Source organism: Heptranchias perlo, unplaced genomic scaffold (assembly GCF_035084215.1).
Source record: "Heptranchias perlo isolate sHepPer1 unplaced genomic scaffold, sHepPer1.hap1 HAP1_SCAFFOLD_133, whole genome shotgun sequence".
Lineage (NCBI taxonomy): Eukaryota > Metazoa > Chordata > Chondrichthyes > Hexanchiformes > Hexanchidae > Heptranchias > Heptranchias perlo.
In genome coordinates this window covers 85,895-101,648 of record NW_027138569.1, presented here as the reverse complement: position 1 = coordinate 101,648, position 15,754 = coordinate 85,895, and the positions used below count along the sequence as shown (strand labels likewise).

The 15,754-nt window shown below is 44.6% G+C and overlaps 3 non-coding genes across 3 annotated transcripts; 1 reads left to right on the top strand and 2 right to left on the bottom strand.

Annotated features, from left to right (window-relative positions):
• The first annotated feature begins 6,786 nt into the window (after positions 1-6,786).
• Positions 6,787-6,876, top strand: trnar-ucg (transfer RNA arginine (anticodon UCG)). The gene is given in 2 exon segments: positions 6,787-6,823; positions 6,841-6,876. It is a non-coding gene; the product is annotated as a tRNA-Arg (tRNA).
• Positions 6,877-9,154: 2,278 nt separating this feature from the next.
• Positions 9,155-9,227, bottom strand: trnak-uuu (transfer RNA lysine (anticodon UUU)). The gene has a single exon. It is a non-coding gene; the product is annotated as a tRNA-Lys (tRNA).
• A 3,783-nt stretch (positions 9,228-13,010) lies between these two features.
• On the bottom strand, positions 13,011-13,100 carry trnar-ucg (transfer RNA arginine (anticodon UCG)). The gene is given in 2 exon segments: positions 13,011-13,046; positions 13,064-13,100. It is a non-coding gene; the product is annotated as a tRNA-Arg (tRNA).
• Positions 13,101-15,754: the final 2,654 nt, after the last annotated feature.

Below are 15,754 nucleotides of genomic sequence, written 5' to 3'. Positions count from 1 at the left end.
CAATTTTGATGGTATTAGACAGGAACTTTCAGAAGTTGATTGGGAGAGTCTGTTGGCAGGCAAAGGGACGTCTGGTAAGTGGGAGGCTTTCAAAAGTGTGTTAACCAGGGTTCAGGGTAAGCACATTCCTTATAAAGTGAAGGGCAAGGCTGGTAGAAGTAGGGAACCTTGGATGACTCGGGAGATTGAGGCACTAGTCAAAAAGAAGAAGGAGGCATATGACATGCATAGGCAGCTGGGATCAAGTGGATCCCTTGAAGAGTATAGAGATTGCCGGAGTAGAGTTAAGAGAGAAATCAGGAGGGCAAAAAGGGGATATGAGATTGCTTTGGCAGATCAGGCAAAGGTGAATCCAAAGAGCTTCTACAAATACATAAAGGGCAAAAGGGTAACTAGGGAGAGAGTAGGGCCTCTTAAGGATCAACAAGCTCATCGGTGTGCGGAACCACAAGAGATGGGTGAGATCCTGAATGAATATTTCACATCGGTATTTACGGTTGAGAAAGGCATGGATGTTAGGGAACTTGGGGAAATAAATAGTGATGTCTTGAGGAGTGTACATATTACAGAGAGGGAGGTGCTGGAAGTCTTAACGCGCATCAAGGTAGATAAATCTCCGGGACCTGATGAAATGTATCCCAGGACGTTATGGGAGGTTAGGGAGGAAATTGCGGGTCCCCCAGCAGAGATATTTGAATCATCCACCGCGACAGGTGAGGTGCCTGAAGATTGGAGGGTAACAAATGTTGTGCCTTTGTTTAAGAAGGGCGGCAGGGAAAAGCCTGGGAACTACAGACCAGTGAGCCTGACATCTGTAGTGGGTAAGTTGTTAGAGGGTATTCTGAGGGACAGGATCTGCAGGCATTTGGAGAGGCAGGGACTAATTAAGAACAGTCAGCATGGATTTGTGAGAGGAAAATCATGTCTCACTAATTTGATTGAGTTTTTTGAAGGGGTAACCAAGAAGATAGATGAGGGCTGTGCAGTAGATGTGGTCTACATGGACTTCAGCAAAGCATTTGACAAGGTACCGCATGGTAGGTTGTTACATAAGGTTAAATCTCATGGGATCCAATGTGAGGTAGCCAATTGGATACAAAATTGGCTTGACGACAGAAGACAGAGGGTGGTTGTAGAGGGTTGTTTTTCAAACTGGATGCCTGTGTCCAGCGGTGTGCCTCAGGGATCGGTGCTGGGTCCGCTGTTATTTGTTATTTATATTAATGATTTGGATGAGAATTTAGGAGGCATGGTTAGTAAGTTTGCAGATGAAACCAAGATTGGTGGCATTGTGGACAGTGAAGAAGGTTATCTGGGATTGCAACGGGATCTTGATAAATTGGGCCAGTGGGCCGATGAATGGCAGATGGAGTTTAATTTAGATAAATGTGAGGTGATGCATTTTGGGAGATCGAATCTGGCCAGGACCTACTCCGTTAATGGTAGGGCGTTGGGGAGAGTTATAGAACAAAGAGATCTGGGAGTACAGATTCATAGCTCCTTGAAAGTGCAGTCACAGGTGGATAGGGTGGTGAAGAAGGCATTCGGCATGCTTGGTTTCATTGGTCAGAACATTGAATGCAGGAGTTGGGATGTCTTGTTGAAGTTGTACAGGGCATTGGTGAGGCCACACTTGGAGTACTGTGTACAGTTCTGGTCACCCTATTATAGAAAGGATATTATTAAACTAGAAAGAGTGCAGAAAAGATTTACTAGGATGCTACCGGGACTTGATGGTTTGACTTACAGGGAGAGGTTAGACAGACTGGGACTTTTTTCCCTGGAGAGTAGGAGGTTAAGGGGTGATCTTATAGAAGTCTATAAAATAATGAGGGGCATAGATAAGGTCGATAGTCAAAATCTTTTCCCAAATGTAGGGGAGTCTATACCGAGGGGGCACAGATTTAAGGTGAGAGGGGAAAGACACAAAAGGGTCCAGAGGGGCAATTTTTTCACTCAAAGGGTGGTGAGTGTCTGGAACGAGCTGCCAGAGGCAGTAGTAGAGGCGGGTACAATTTTGTCTTTTAAAAAGCATTTGGACAGTTACATGGGTAAGATGGGTATCGAGGGATATGGGCCAAGTGCAGGCAATTGGGACTAGCTTAGTGGTATAAACTGGGCGACATGGACATGTTGGACCGAAGGGCCTGTTTCCATGTTGTAACTTCTATGATTCTATGATTCTATAATATAGATGACTTGAAATAGTTAGTGCTCAACTTGACATTGCTGTACATCGGATTAGAAAATGAGATTGGATGAACAGAAGTGGCCTGAAAGGCTGGGTGGTCTGCTGTGCGTTGCTGCGATTTATACATTGTCTGTACAGTAGTATTCGTGGTTCCCTGTTGTTTGAGGGGTATAATGTTGGCTTCGGGCGGTTTAACTGGTTGTGTATGTGAGCGGTCCCGGGTTCAAATCCCAATTAAATACGGCTGTACCCCGACTTACAGTGAAAATTGACTCAATTCCTGATCCTGTTTCAGAGGACAGAATGCCGAGGTTTCGTCAACGCTACGCACGTGGAGAAAAGAAAATATCCCAATTCACGCGAAGTCATGAACGGAGATGAAAATGCTCCTGCATTGGTCGGGAATCAAACCCCAGCTTCCTGTGCGGCAGGCAAAAATTCGACAACGAAAACACCAATGTCCGAACGGCAGTTGTCTGCTTGGAAACTTGTCTGAAAGAACAGACAGTCTCACAGGCCGCAAATGACACTGTTTGCTGGGCATACTAACCGTGGGTGGCTCTAGTGGCGCAATCGGTTGGCGCGCGGTACTTATATAACAGTATCAGATTCGAGCAAATGCCGAGGTTGTGAATTCGAACCTCACCTGGAGCAGATTTACCTTTTGCTTCTGAACATTTCCACCGGAGCTGGTATGTTTCATGAAGCATCTCCTTCTTCGTGTTTTCATGTGGGCACTTGGGGTCCTCTGGCCGGCCGTATCGCAATAGCAGGTGTAAGTTTATTTGTAAATAGGCAGGAGAGGGGGCGATTAGCGACAGCATGAAATGGGAAAGGAGGCGGCACGAGATCTTTAAATCGAAAGAACCGAACACACAATTCTTCTTTTCGTGAAACAGACATTTTTCTGTTTGAAGTGTCGTGTTGGAAAATTCGGATTTATTTGCTCGAATAAATTAAATACTTTTTATCCCCCACCCTCTCCTTGCAGACACTTCCAGCATCATCTCCGTGGGCGGTCGAATGCAGAGACATTCAGCGCTACAAATCAATCCGTGCTGCCTCTTACCGAAACTCGGGAACAATGTGAACCATTTCAGCCTCTCAGATGCCGATGTCGCCAATTTCATCTTGTGCTGCAAGAACCCCTGGTCATTTCACAGTCACTGAATTTCGCTTCACTTTCGCCAAAGTTTACTTCAAGAGAGAACAACGAAAAATAAAGGAAAAGTGAGCGTTTCGTCATTGGTGGCAAAGCAAAATCGCTGCTTTCATTCCATCCACCGTTGATATTCCTTCAGGCTTTGAACCTTCTGCAATCTGCAATTTTTTCACATGACCAGGGACGAGAAACAAGTTGAATGTGAAAGTGGGAGCAACAAACTGGATCAAGCGGATAGGCGGGGCAGGATATTGCAAAACAAACAGCCAAGCCACCAGGAGCGGGTCAGCTGTTACATACGAACATAAGAAATAGTTGCAGGAGTCGGACTTTCGGCCCCTCGAGCCTGCTCCGCCATTCAATAAGGTCATGGCTGATCTTCGATCTCGAATCCATCTTCCCGCCCGATCCGCTTTTTCATGCACGACACTAAAAACAGAAGAATGTCTATTTCACCAAAAGAAGAATTGTGATTTCGGTTCTTTCGGTTTAAAGACGTCGTGCCGCCTCCTTTCACATTTCATGCTGTCGCTAATCGCCCCTCTCCCGCCTATTAACAAATGAACTCATACCTGCTATTGAAATAAGGCCGGCCAGAGGACCCTAAGTCCTCACATGAGAACACGAAGAAGGAGATGCTTCATGGAACACACCAGCGGTACCTTCAGATCCGGTGGAAATGTTCAGAAGCAAAAGACTCAAACATTCAAGGTGAGGCTCGAACTCACAAGGTCGGCATTTCTCGAGCCCTGATACTGTTATTTCAATATCCGCGTTAACCGATTTTGCGACTGGAATCACGTCAGAGTAATAATCTCATCAAACACTCTCATTTTCGGTTTGTAAGATTGTCTGTTCTTTCAGGTAGGTTTCCAAATGGACACATGGCGGCACCTACCCGCTTGTGCGTTGGTGTTTTATTGGTCGAATTCTTGCCTGCCACACAGGAAGCGGGGGCTCGATGACCGCCCAATGCAGGGGCATTTTCATTCTGCATTCATGACACCGCGTGAATTGCGATAAATTCATATTCAGCTTCAATCTGCACAACATCTTGAGACATTTTCTTTTCTCCAGTTGTGTTGCGTTTACTTAACCTCGGCTTCTCTGCGCAAAGAGTGGAGGACGTTTGAAACGCTCTTCTGCAGATAATAGTTGATGGTAGCTCACTTGTGAATGTTAAATCTGAGATTGATCGATTTCTGTGAACCAAGGGAATTAAGGGATATCGTGCTAAGCCGGGTATATGGAGTTAGGTCACAGGTCAACCATGATCTCATTCAATGGTGGAACAGGCTCGACGTGCTAAATGCCACTGCCACTTGCTGCCTCCTGATATGCGCCACCTTCTTCTGCCAAAAAACGGGACGTGTGTCTGGGTGATTTGCCTGTCATGGTAAAATAGCTGCCAGTGTGTGTGGCCTGTGAGTTGTGGGTGGGCGGCTTGCAACAGTGCTAACGTGTAAGGGTGAGAGGAAGCCTCTGGTTACAAGAGTTGAATACTGATGGAAAGAGTTTGTTGGTATGTGGGGGATGGTGGGTGTATTGCGTGGTTCAGCTTGTAGGAGATGCCACTTGAGAGTTGACCTCACTCACCTTGACGACTCATATCAAAGCATTGAACTTCTTCCTGCAATGTATCCAAGTCTATGATGCTGTAGGACTGGCATTGACTTCGTCCCCCGCTGCCTCCCGCTGTCTTTTGGATATATGTCTGGACGCCTCTTGCCCCCCGACCCCCTCCAAACCTCGGGGATATAGAATGTCCCTCCTTCTGTCCACCTCTTGAACCAAGGTCTCTCAGCACCAACAGGGAACCTTGGTGCATGCACTCTCCAGGCCTGGTACCAACTCAGATCGGCAGATTGGTGAGATCTGGCATGCAGATTGAAGGATGTGAGATTTAGTTGTGTTCAACCTTTGTTCAGTGTTTAAAGATAACTCATCATGTGTAAACATAGGGATGGAACCTGCATCTGTGTTTTACGTGTGCGATGTCTCATCTCAGTTCAGATTCCGTGCAGAGAGTAGACTGTTATTTTCGCCAAATAAGAGGTCCCAGCTGTCTTTGAGAGATCTCGAAGAAACAACCTCCCTTTAAGCGATTGTGCTCCCTCTGGTGGTGGAAAGCGCGTGTTGCATTGATTCCAAGTGCAAGGCCGAGAATGGAACGCTGATTGCAGGTGAGTCTTCCGTCCAGCGAATCTTGCGTCCAGCCAGCGCAAGGGTCATTGGGCGAGGAGAAACAGCGCATCACGCCACCCACGGCCAAAAACCGCCCTTATCCAATTTTCCCCCCAAACATTTCCTTCGTGCGCCAGTCGACTGGATCCGATATGGTACCTGGAACTTGGGGCCACAGGAAGAAAGATTGCATTTTAATATATTGAACAGGGCTCCGGGGAGAACGAATTACCTTTAAAGACGCAGACCAGGTGATTGGATCAGTTCGAGTTTTGACCTTAGTAATATTTTCCTTCCTTATTTTTAACTTCTTCAGATTCAAACTGATCAGAAAACTAACAACTGAACTCTCAATGAATGTGCGATAAATCTGTCACTCAAAATAACCAATGTTACAACTAAAGAAATAAACCGGATTGAGACGGTTCACTTCACTTCACTGAAACGTCTAATTCCGGTTAAACCGACGCGGCGGAGTCACAGCAGCTCATCGCTGATCTGCACCTCAACTCCATTTAGCGAAATAGAAACTGGAAATTTCATGCTTCGAGACGAGTTTGCTGATTTCCTGAAAAATGATTATCAATAAACAGCAAAACATTCCCTGCCCTGATTAAACACACAGCAAGGGGATGTGTCGAATACATAGCAAGAAACCCGCGATTTTATTATTACACGGATAGAATCCCGTGCTCAATATTAACATTAACACTGAGGGCCAGGTCTGGATCTGACCCGTTTATCCCGTGGTGCGGGACCCCCTCCGCGTTTATATTTACCAAAAAAAGAAAATCAGAAAATAATTATCTCACCCAGCAGAATTGGGGATTGTTCGTATTTTGCAGGACAGGATGAGGCCGCTCGGCCCGTCGGGCTTGGATCGTAAATTCTGTTCACATTCTCCGCTCGGTGTTGTTCTCCGTGTACATTTTTAATTTACCGATTTGTCTTTTCTTTTCTTTTCCTTCTCTCTCTTTTGCAGACTGAGTGGGAAAGAGGTTCGCTTTGGAGGAGAAACATTTCGATCAAAGATTTGAACATTGTTTATTCTGATTGTAGGTTTCTCGGAGACCCAGCGGGAGTTCAGTTCTCAGTTTCCTGATTAGTCGGAAACAGTAGAGCCAACTTGCTGCGAGAGAAAACAATAAATGAACAACATCAACAAAGTGAAAGTCAGAGAAAGATACAAGCAGAGTCTTAACCACCCCTGGCCCGGGTTTAAGATCTTTTGCTGAAACGTTGCTGCAGCGGCCGTGTGGCCTAATGGATAAGGCGTCTGACTTCGGAATTAATTGACGATGTTATCAGAAGATTGTAGGTTCGAGTCCTGCTGCGGTCGTTTTTACATTTGTTCCAACGTGCGCCATATCTGTTTTGCACCGACCGTTTCTCAGTGACTGACCGAATGGAACGGAAATATGTAAATTCCTTTGCTTACAGAAGCTGACTCTGCATTTTCAATATTGTCGATCTGGGTGCACGGTCAGGACATAGTTTAAAAGTAGCTTTATTTCTACTGTTTGGATTCAGAAATGATCGGCTGATCCATTGTGCTCTGTCCGGATGGGTCCGAATCCCATCCGCGTCGTTATTGTATTGACAAGGCCCGACATAAATTTTGGACAATCAAAACGGGTTTGAATGCTGTGATTATCAATCCGACACCAGTGTTTTAAGTGTTTTAAGTCTGTGTCTCTGGATTGTTTACATTTTGTTTAAATGGAGAGGGATAATTGGAATTATTCACCTGCCCGACTCGGATAATGGTCGAGCAGAGAGCGCAGATCGGAGAGAAGTCTTTCTGTCCTTCCTTGCTGCCTCTGGGGTTTACAGCGAATGAAAGGTTAACGGGAATAACAAATGATAAGGGAGCTGGAACATAAAGAGTTAACTTTATCCATCAGGAAGAAATCTAATTTCAAAACATTTTAACAATCTTGAACCAGTCAAGTTATTAGATTTACACCAAGTCTGTACATGTTTTTCTGTTTCGTGTCATCTGCAAACTTTGAAATTCTGCCCTGTCCATCCAAGTCCATGTTGGACACTATCGATTTCAAGCCGATGATATCAGGCCTTCTTTACCAAAATCGTTTTCAATGTTAGACTTGCATTATCAAGTAAGATTTTGAAGAATATATTCGATAAGAAACTACATTGCCGTCTGGATATGCAACGTAATAAAAAGTTTCCTGATTTCCCTGTGAAAATCCGAGCTCTAATTTTATGCCCCGCCCCACCCCCACCACCAGAGGAAATAACTTCTCTGTATCTACTCTTGCGAACCGTTTTATCATTTTAAATACCTCAATCAGATCAACCTTTCAAACTGATATCCATTTTCTGTCCCCTCTCTCTATTTTGCAGACCGGGTGGCAAAGAGATTCGCTTTGGAGGCTAAACATTTTGATCAAAGATTTGAACATTGTTTATTCTGATTGTAGGTTTCTCGGAGACCCAGCGGGAGTTCGGTTGTCAGTTTCCTGCTCAGTCGGAAACAGTAGAGCCAACTTGTTGCAAGAAAGAAAACAATAAATGAACAACATCAATAAAGTGAAAGGAAGTGAAAGATGCAAACAGAGTCTTAACCACCCTGCCCCGGGTTCAAGATCTTTTGCTGAAACTTTGCAGCAGCGGCCGCGTGGCCTAATGGATAACGCGTCTGACTTCGGTATTAATCGGGGTGTTATCAGAAGATTGCAGGTTTCAGTCTTACCGCGGTCGTTTTTACAATCCTTCCAACGTGTGCCGTTCGTGTTTTATCCCCGATCGTTCTTGCAGTGACTGACCTCTTTGAACGGAAATCCGGAAATACCTTTCCTTACAGAAGTTGGCTCGACACATTCAACATTCTCGGTCACGGTGCTCTGGCAGGACATAGTGTAAAAGTGACTTGATTTCTACTGTTTGGATTCAGAAATGGACGAATAATCCATTCTGCTCTTTCCGTGTGGGTCCGAATCCAATCCTTGTCGTAATTGTATTGAACTTTTGTTGCGGCCCTACGTAAGTTTTGGAGAATGAACATGGGCTTGAATGATATTACTATCAATCCGACACGGGTGTTTTAATTCTGTGTCCCAGGATTGTTCATATTTTTTTTAAATGGAGAGGGACAATTGGAATTTTAGAGAGGACGGATCGCAGATAGATCTCTCTGTCCTTCCTTGCTGCCTCTGGGGTTTACAGCGAATGAAAGATTAACGGGAAAAGCAAATGAAAAGGGAGCTAGCCAGAAGCGCTCCCGCGGTATTGGTCTGTGTTTAATCTCCACCATGAATGTTTAGCTCTACCCTAGAATCAGTTTGTCCAACGTCATCACAGAAAGATTCGTTCCCTCCTGTCTAATTGATTGGGGAAAATACAGAATATCAGCGAACAGCTGAATTTTTATATTTAATGGAAATATAAAGGAGCAGGGGGCACTTTAACCTCACGGAGATGATTCGTTGCAATTGTCAACCCGTGGATGGGAATCTCCGGAACGAATTTAACTCGGCTTTCAACACAGAGAGGCTGGGAAGTGAACCAAGGGGTTCTGCAAGTAACAAATGTGGAGGAGGAAACGGGTGGAAAAATGGGAGCCACAAAACATGGAGACAAACAACATAAGCTAAAGGTACCGCTGGGATTCGAACCCAGGATCTCCTGTTTAAAAGACAGGTGCTTTAACCACTGAGCCACGGCGCCACATTTGCGCGGCTCTTTCCCAACGTTATGGCATTGATACCTGTGCCAAGAGACTTTGTTGAGTCTCTTCCTTCAATGCGTCTGCGCAATAACATCGATCTTTTGTTCATCGGTCTCTGCATGAGAAACCATGGATATCAGTCATGACCTTCTCTTCCTTATCCCCTGTCAGTACATCATATATCTAGCCCTATTCATCATGTTGTATTCCCACACTCTCTCCACACTATCTGGTCTGATCCTATTACATTTCTCATCTCTTCCCACGAAATGTTGGTGAGTAATGTCTGTGATACACCAGGTCCTGACCTCCTCCTGTGGGGGACCTCCCACAACGACTGCACAATAGTTTAAAGTATGTGTGTTTTAGATTAGGCAATATGTACCAGCGCTAGTCTACCTAGTGTACCTATTCTCACACAAACGGCAATGTGGCTTCAGAGCATATAGATTTTAGAAAATCTTACTTGATGAGACAAGTTGTACATTCAAAATTTGGTGAAGAGAGGCTGATATTGTTCACTTGAAATAATTAGTGTACAACTCGATGGTGCTGAACATCGGAATAGAAAGCGAGACTGGATGGACAGGAACAGTCTGAAAGGATGGCTCATCGGCTGTGGGTGGTGGCGAAATTTTGCAGTGGCTGTGTGTTTCAATTGCCAGCGTATAAAGAACATAAGAAATAGGAGCAGGAGTAGGCTAATCGGCCCCTCGAGCCTGCTCCGCCATTCAATAAGATCATGGCTGATCTGATGCAAACCTCAAATCTAAATTCATGTCCAATTTCCTGCCCGCTCCTCGTAACCCCTGATTCCCTTTACTTCTAGTTCGTTGGTGTACCGGTGTAAATCTCGTTTTGGGGCTTTCATTGAATGATTGGTGAGAAATCCCAGCCAAACTTTCCTATGCTTTTGTTCTGAGTCAAATATCACCAAATCGCTTCTCTCATAGTTGTGGATGGCAGAAGCGCCTTTTTCCAAGAAAGAAGGCGGTGTTGGATAGAAGGATGGAAAGCAGGAGAGACAAACAAAAACGATTGAAAAGGAACAAAATGATGCACCTGAGAGAAAGAGAGTGAGAATGCAGGAGAGAAGCTGAGAGGCTGAAGTCTGTGACTTTTCTCAGTCATTTCTTGCTGCCTCATACTTCATTTGCCGTTATTCTCCAATTGCTCGTGACTGCGGCGCGATTAATGACGTAAATACAGCGAATTCGGCATCACGGTTGACGGCAACGGTGGGCTGAGCGACGAAAACAACTTTTATTGTTGAATCGAGTCTTCCGGTGGAGCGGCGCAAATGTTCCAGAAATTATGGGCAAATCACCTCATCCCGTATCTCATTGCTGCAACATTCACCTCTCGACAATGGCGCACGCCGTGAATGCATCATTGTGGCTGGAGGTCCCAGCAATTGCAGGATTTTAATGATCCGTCAAAAGTTATACTTTGTTCCACTGCGGTTTACAACAGCCTTCTCTGACCACTTATCCCAGTTATTCACACAAAAAATTAGGCCGGTCCAGTATTGTGTCAACTTGGTGAAAGCAAAAATCTGTCTTCTTCACCCGGCGAGAACAAGCGTCGTACAGGGAACCAAACCAAATGGTGGCTGAACACAGATCTCAGTGAATCAGCCATCGGTGACATTAACCTCCAGATCAAGTCAATAAACAGCAGACAGTTGTTTCTATCTCTCTGCCTGGTGCTGAATCCAGATATAAACGGTGGTCCCTGGGGCAATTGGTGAAAGCAGAGGGAAACCGATCAGGGAGAAAACAGTGTCGGCGACGGAGACCAGACGGGGATCCCGAGCCACACGGGCTGGATCCAATCACTGAGCAGCTCATCGCTTCAACCACCTTCGCGCTTCACCCTCGGATCAGTTTCACCAAAACCGCTTCCTGTTTCTGGGTCAAATTCAAACTGATCGAGCGGATCAAAAAAAAAATCGAACTCATATTTCTCCAGTAGCGTAGTCGGCAAGATGTGGTTCCTGATCTTATTCCTGATTCTTGGAACACTAATCGCTGACTCGCCAGCACGGGATGCAAAGACAATTCTGATTGAACAGCAAAAACTGAGGGTTTTCAATCAAGTCCCGAGGGCCAGATTTACTGCAGCGCTCACTGAAACCTCTGTGGGGAAACACCGTGGGATTTCTTGGATTCCTCAGAACATTAATAACCCGGATTTCAGTGAACACTCGGGAATGTGCTCCCAATATTCCTCAGTGGACTTGGATGAAGGAATAGAGAGTTTTATATCCAAGTTTGCAGATGACAGTAAGATCGGAGGCACAGTTACCTGAGTGGATGGGAACAGGAAGTTACAAAGGGACAGAGACAGATTAAGTGACTCGCAAAACTGTGCTAAATGGAGTTCAATGTGGGGAAGTGTGAGGTAATTCACTTTGGATCCAATCAATCGGAAAATGTTCTAAATGTCGCGATATTAGGAACAGTGGAGGAGCAAAGGGATTTGTGTGTCCATGTACACAAATCATTAAAAACTAGTGGACAATACAAAAGGTAATCAAAAAGGTTAAAGGGATGTTGCCCTTTATCTTAAGGAGACTGGAATATAAAGAGGAGGAAGTTGTGCTTCAGTTGTGTCGAGCCTTGGTAAGACTACATCTGTCGAACTGCGTTCAGTTCTGGGCACCGCCCCTCAGGTAGGATATATTGGCCTTGGAGGGGGTGCAGCGCAGATTCACCAGAATCATACTTGGTCTTAAAGGGTTAAATCATGAGGACAGGTTGCATAAACTTGGATTGTATTCCCTTCAGTTTGAAAGGTTGATCTGATTGAGGTATTTAAAATGATAAAACGGTTCGCAAGAGTAGATACAGAGAAGTTATTTCCTCTGGTGGTGGGGGTGGGGCGGGACATAAAATTCGAGCTCGGATTTTCACAGGGAAATCAGGAAGCTTTTGATTACGTTGCATATCCAGACGGCAATGTAGTTTCTTATCTAATATATTCTTCAAAATCTTACTTGATAATGCAAGTCTAACATTGAAAACGATTTTGGTAAAGAAGGCCTGATATCATCGGCTTGAAATAGATAGTGTCCAACATGGACTTGGATGGACAGGGCAGAATTTCAAAGTTTGCAGATGACACGAAACAGAAAAACATGTACAGACTTGGTGTAAATCTAATAACTGGACTGGTTCAAGATTGTTAAAATGTTTTGAAATTAGATTTCTTCCTGATGGATAAAGTTAACTCTTTATGTTCCAGCTCCCTTATCATTTGTTATTCCCGTTAACCTTTCATTCGCTGCAAACCACAGAGGCAGTAAGGAAGGACAGAAAGACTTGTCTCCGATCTGCCCTCTCTGCTCGACCATTATCTGAGTAGGGCAGGTGAATAATTCCAATTATCCCTCTCCATTTAAACAAAACGTAAACAATCCAGAGACACAGACTTAAAACACTTAAAACACTGGTGTCGGATTGATAATCACAGCATTCAAACCCGTTTTGATTGTCCAAAATTTATGTCGGGCCTTGTCAATACAATAACGACGCGGATGGGATTCGGACCCATCCGGACAGAGCACAATGGATCAGCCGATCATTTCTGAATCCAAACAGTAGAAATAAAGCTACTTTTAAACTATGTCCTGACCGTGCACCCAGATCGACAATATTGAAAATGCAGAGTCAGCTTCTGTAAGCAAAGGAATTTACATATTTCCGTTCCATTCGGTCAGTCACTGTGAGAAACGGTCGGTGTAAAACAGATATGGCGCACATTGGAACAAATGTAAAAAACGACCACGGCAGGACTCGAACCTGCAATCTTCTGAGAACATCGTCAATTAATTCCGAAGTCAGACGCCTTATCCATTAGGCCACGCGGCCGCTGTTCGAACGTTTCACCAAATGATCTTAAACCCGGGCCAGGGGTGGTTAAGACTCTGCTTGTAACTTTCTCTTACTTTCACTTTGTTGATGTTGTTCATTTATTGTTTTCTCTCGCAGCAAGTTGGCTCGACTGTTTCCGACTAATCATGAAACTGAGAACTGAACTCCCGCTGGGTCTCCGAGAAACCTACAATCAGAATAAACAATGTTCAAATCTTTGATCGAAATGTTTCTCCTCCAAAGCGAACCTCTTTCCCACTCAGTCTGCAAAAGAGAGAGAAGGAAAAGAAAAGAAAAGACAAATCGGTAAATTAAAAATGTACACGGAGAACAACACCGAGCGGAGAATGTGAACAGAATTCACGATCCAAGCCCGACGGGCCGAGCGGCCTCATCCTGTCCTGCAAAATACGAACAATCCCCAATTCTGCTGGATGAGATTATTATTTTCTGATTTTCATTTTTTGGTAAATAGAAACGCGGAGGGAGTCCCGCACCACGGGGTAAACGTCAGATCCAGACCTGGCGCTCAGTGTTAATGTTAATATTGAGCACGGCATTCTATCCGTGTAATAATAAAATCGCGGGTTTCTTGCTGTATAATCGACACAGAGTCAGAGAGTTAGACAGCACGGAGAGAGGCCCTTCGGCCCATCGTGTCCGCGCCGGCCATCAAGCCCAGTCTAATCTAATCCCATATTCCAGCATTTGGTCCGTCGCCTTGTATGCTATGGCATTTCAAGTGCTCATCCAAATGCTTCTTGAATGTTGTGAGGGTTCCTGCCTCCACAACCCTCTCAGGCAGTGAGTTCCAGACTCCAACCACCCTCTGGGTGAAAAAGTTCTTTCTCAAATCCCCTCTAAACCTCCCGCCTTTTACCTTGAATCTATGCCCCCTTGTTATAGAACTCTCAACGAAGGGAAAAAGCTCCTTAGTATCGATCCGATCTGTGCCCCTCATAATTTTGTACACCTCAATCATGTCACCCCTCAGCCTCCTCTGCTCCAAGGAAAACAAACCCAATCTTCCCAGTCTCTCTTCAGCCCTGGTAACATCCTGTTGAATCTCCTCTTCACCCTCTCCAAAGCGATCACATCCTTCCTGTAGTACGGCGACCAGAACTGCACACAGTACTCCAGCTGTGGCCTAACCAGTGTTTTATACAGCTCCATCATAACCTCCTTGCTCTTATATTCTATGCCTCGGCTAATAAAGGCAAGTATCCCATATGCCTTCTTTACCACCTTATCTACCTGTTCCGCCGCCTTCAGGGATCTGTGAACTTGCATACCAAGATCCCTCTGACCCTCTGTCTTGCCTGGGGTCCTCCCATTCATTGTGTATTCCCTTGCCTTGTTACTCCCTCCAAAGTGCATCACCTCGCACTTTTCCGGGTTAAATTCCATTTGCCACTGTTCCGCCCATCTGACCAACCCATCTTTATCGTCCTGCAGACTGAGGCTATCCTCCTCGCTATTTACGACCCTACCAATTTTTGTATCATCAGCGAACTTACTGATCATACCTTTTACATTCATATTCAAGTCATTAATGGAGACCACAAACAGCAAGGGACCCAGCACCGATCCCTGTGGTACCCCACTGTCCACAGGCTTCCAGTCACAAAAACAACCTTCGACCATCACCCTCTGCCTTCTGCCACTAAGCCAGTTTTGTATCCAAATTGCCAAGGCACCCTGGATTCCATGGGCTCGTAAATTCTTGACCAGTCTCCTGTGGGGGCCTTTATCGAAGGCCTTACTGAAATCCATGTATACCACATCCACTGCGTTACCCTCATCCACACGCCTAGTCACCCCCTCAAAAAATTCAATCAAATTATTCAGACATGATCTTCCCTTGACAAAGCCATGTTGACTATCCCTGATTAATCCTTGCTTCTCCAAGTGGAGACTAATTTTGTCCTTCAGAATTTTTTCCAATAATTTTCCTACCACTGATGTTAGGCTCACTGGCCTGTAGTTCCCCGGTTTTGTTGTTGAGATTAGAGGTGTTTCGGCCCTATTTTACACAATGATGTAGAGATTGTACTTGTTTCAGGCCTATTTTGTACATTGTTATGGAGATTAGGGATATTTCAGGCCTATGTTATACTTTGTTGTTGAGATTCGTAATACTGCAAGCATATATTAAAAATTGTTGTGGAGATTAGTGATGTTTCAGGCCTGTGATATACATTGTTGTGGAAATTACAAATATTTCAAGCCTATATTATATATTGTTGTAGAGATTAGACATATTTCAGGCTTATGCTGTACATTGTTATGGCGATTATAAATGTTTCATTCCTATGTTACACATTGTTATAGCAATTACAGATGTTTCAGGTCTGTGTTACTCGTTGTTTTAGCGAGTGCAGATGTTTCAGGCCAATGTTACACATTTTTCTAGAAATTAGAGTTGTTCCAGGTCTATTATATACATTGTTGTAGAGGTTAGAAATGTATCAGGCCTATGCACACATTGTTGCAGAGATTACAGATGTTCCAGACCCAATGTGGTAAAGATTAGAGATGTGGTTACTCATTGTGGTAGAGATTAGAGACTTTTCGGGCCCATGTTACACATTGCTGCAGCGATTACAGATGTTTCTGGCCCATGTTATACATTGCTGCGAAGATTGATGATG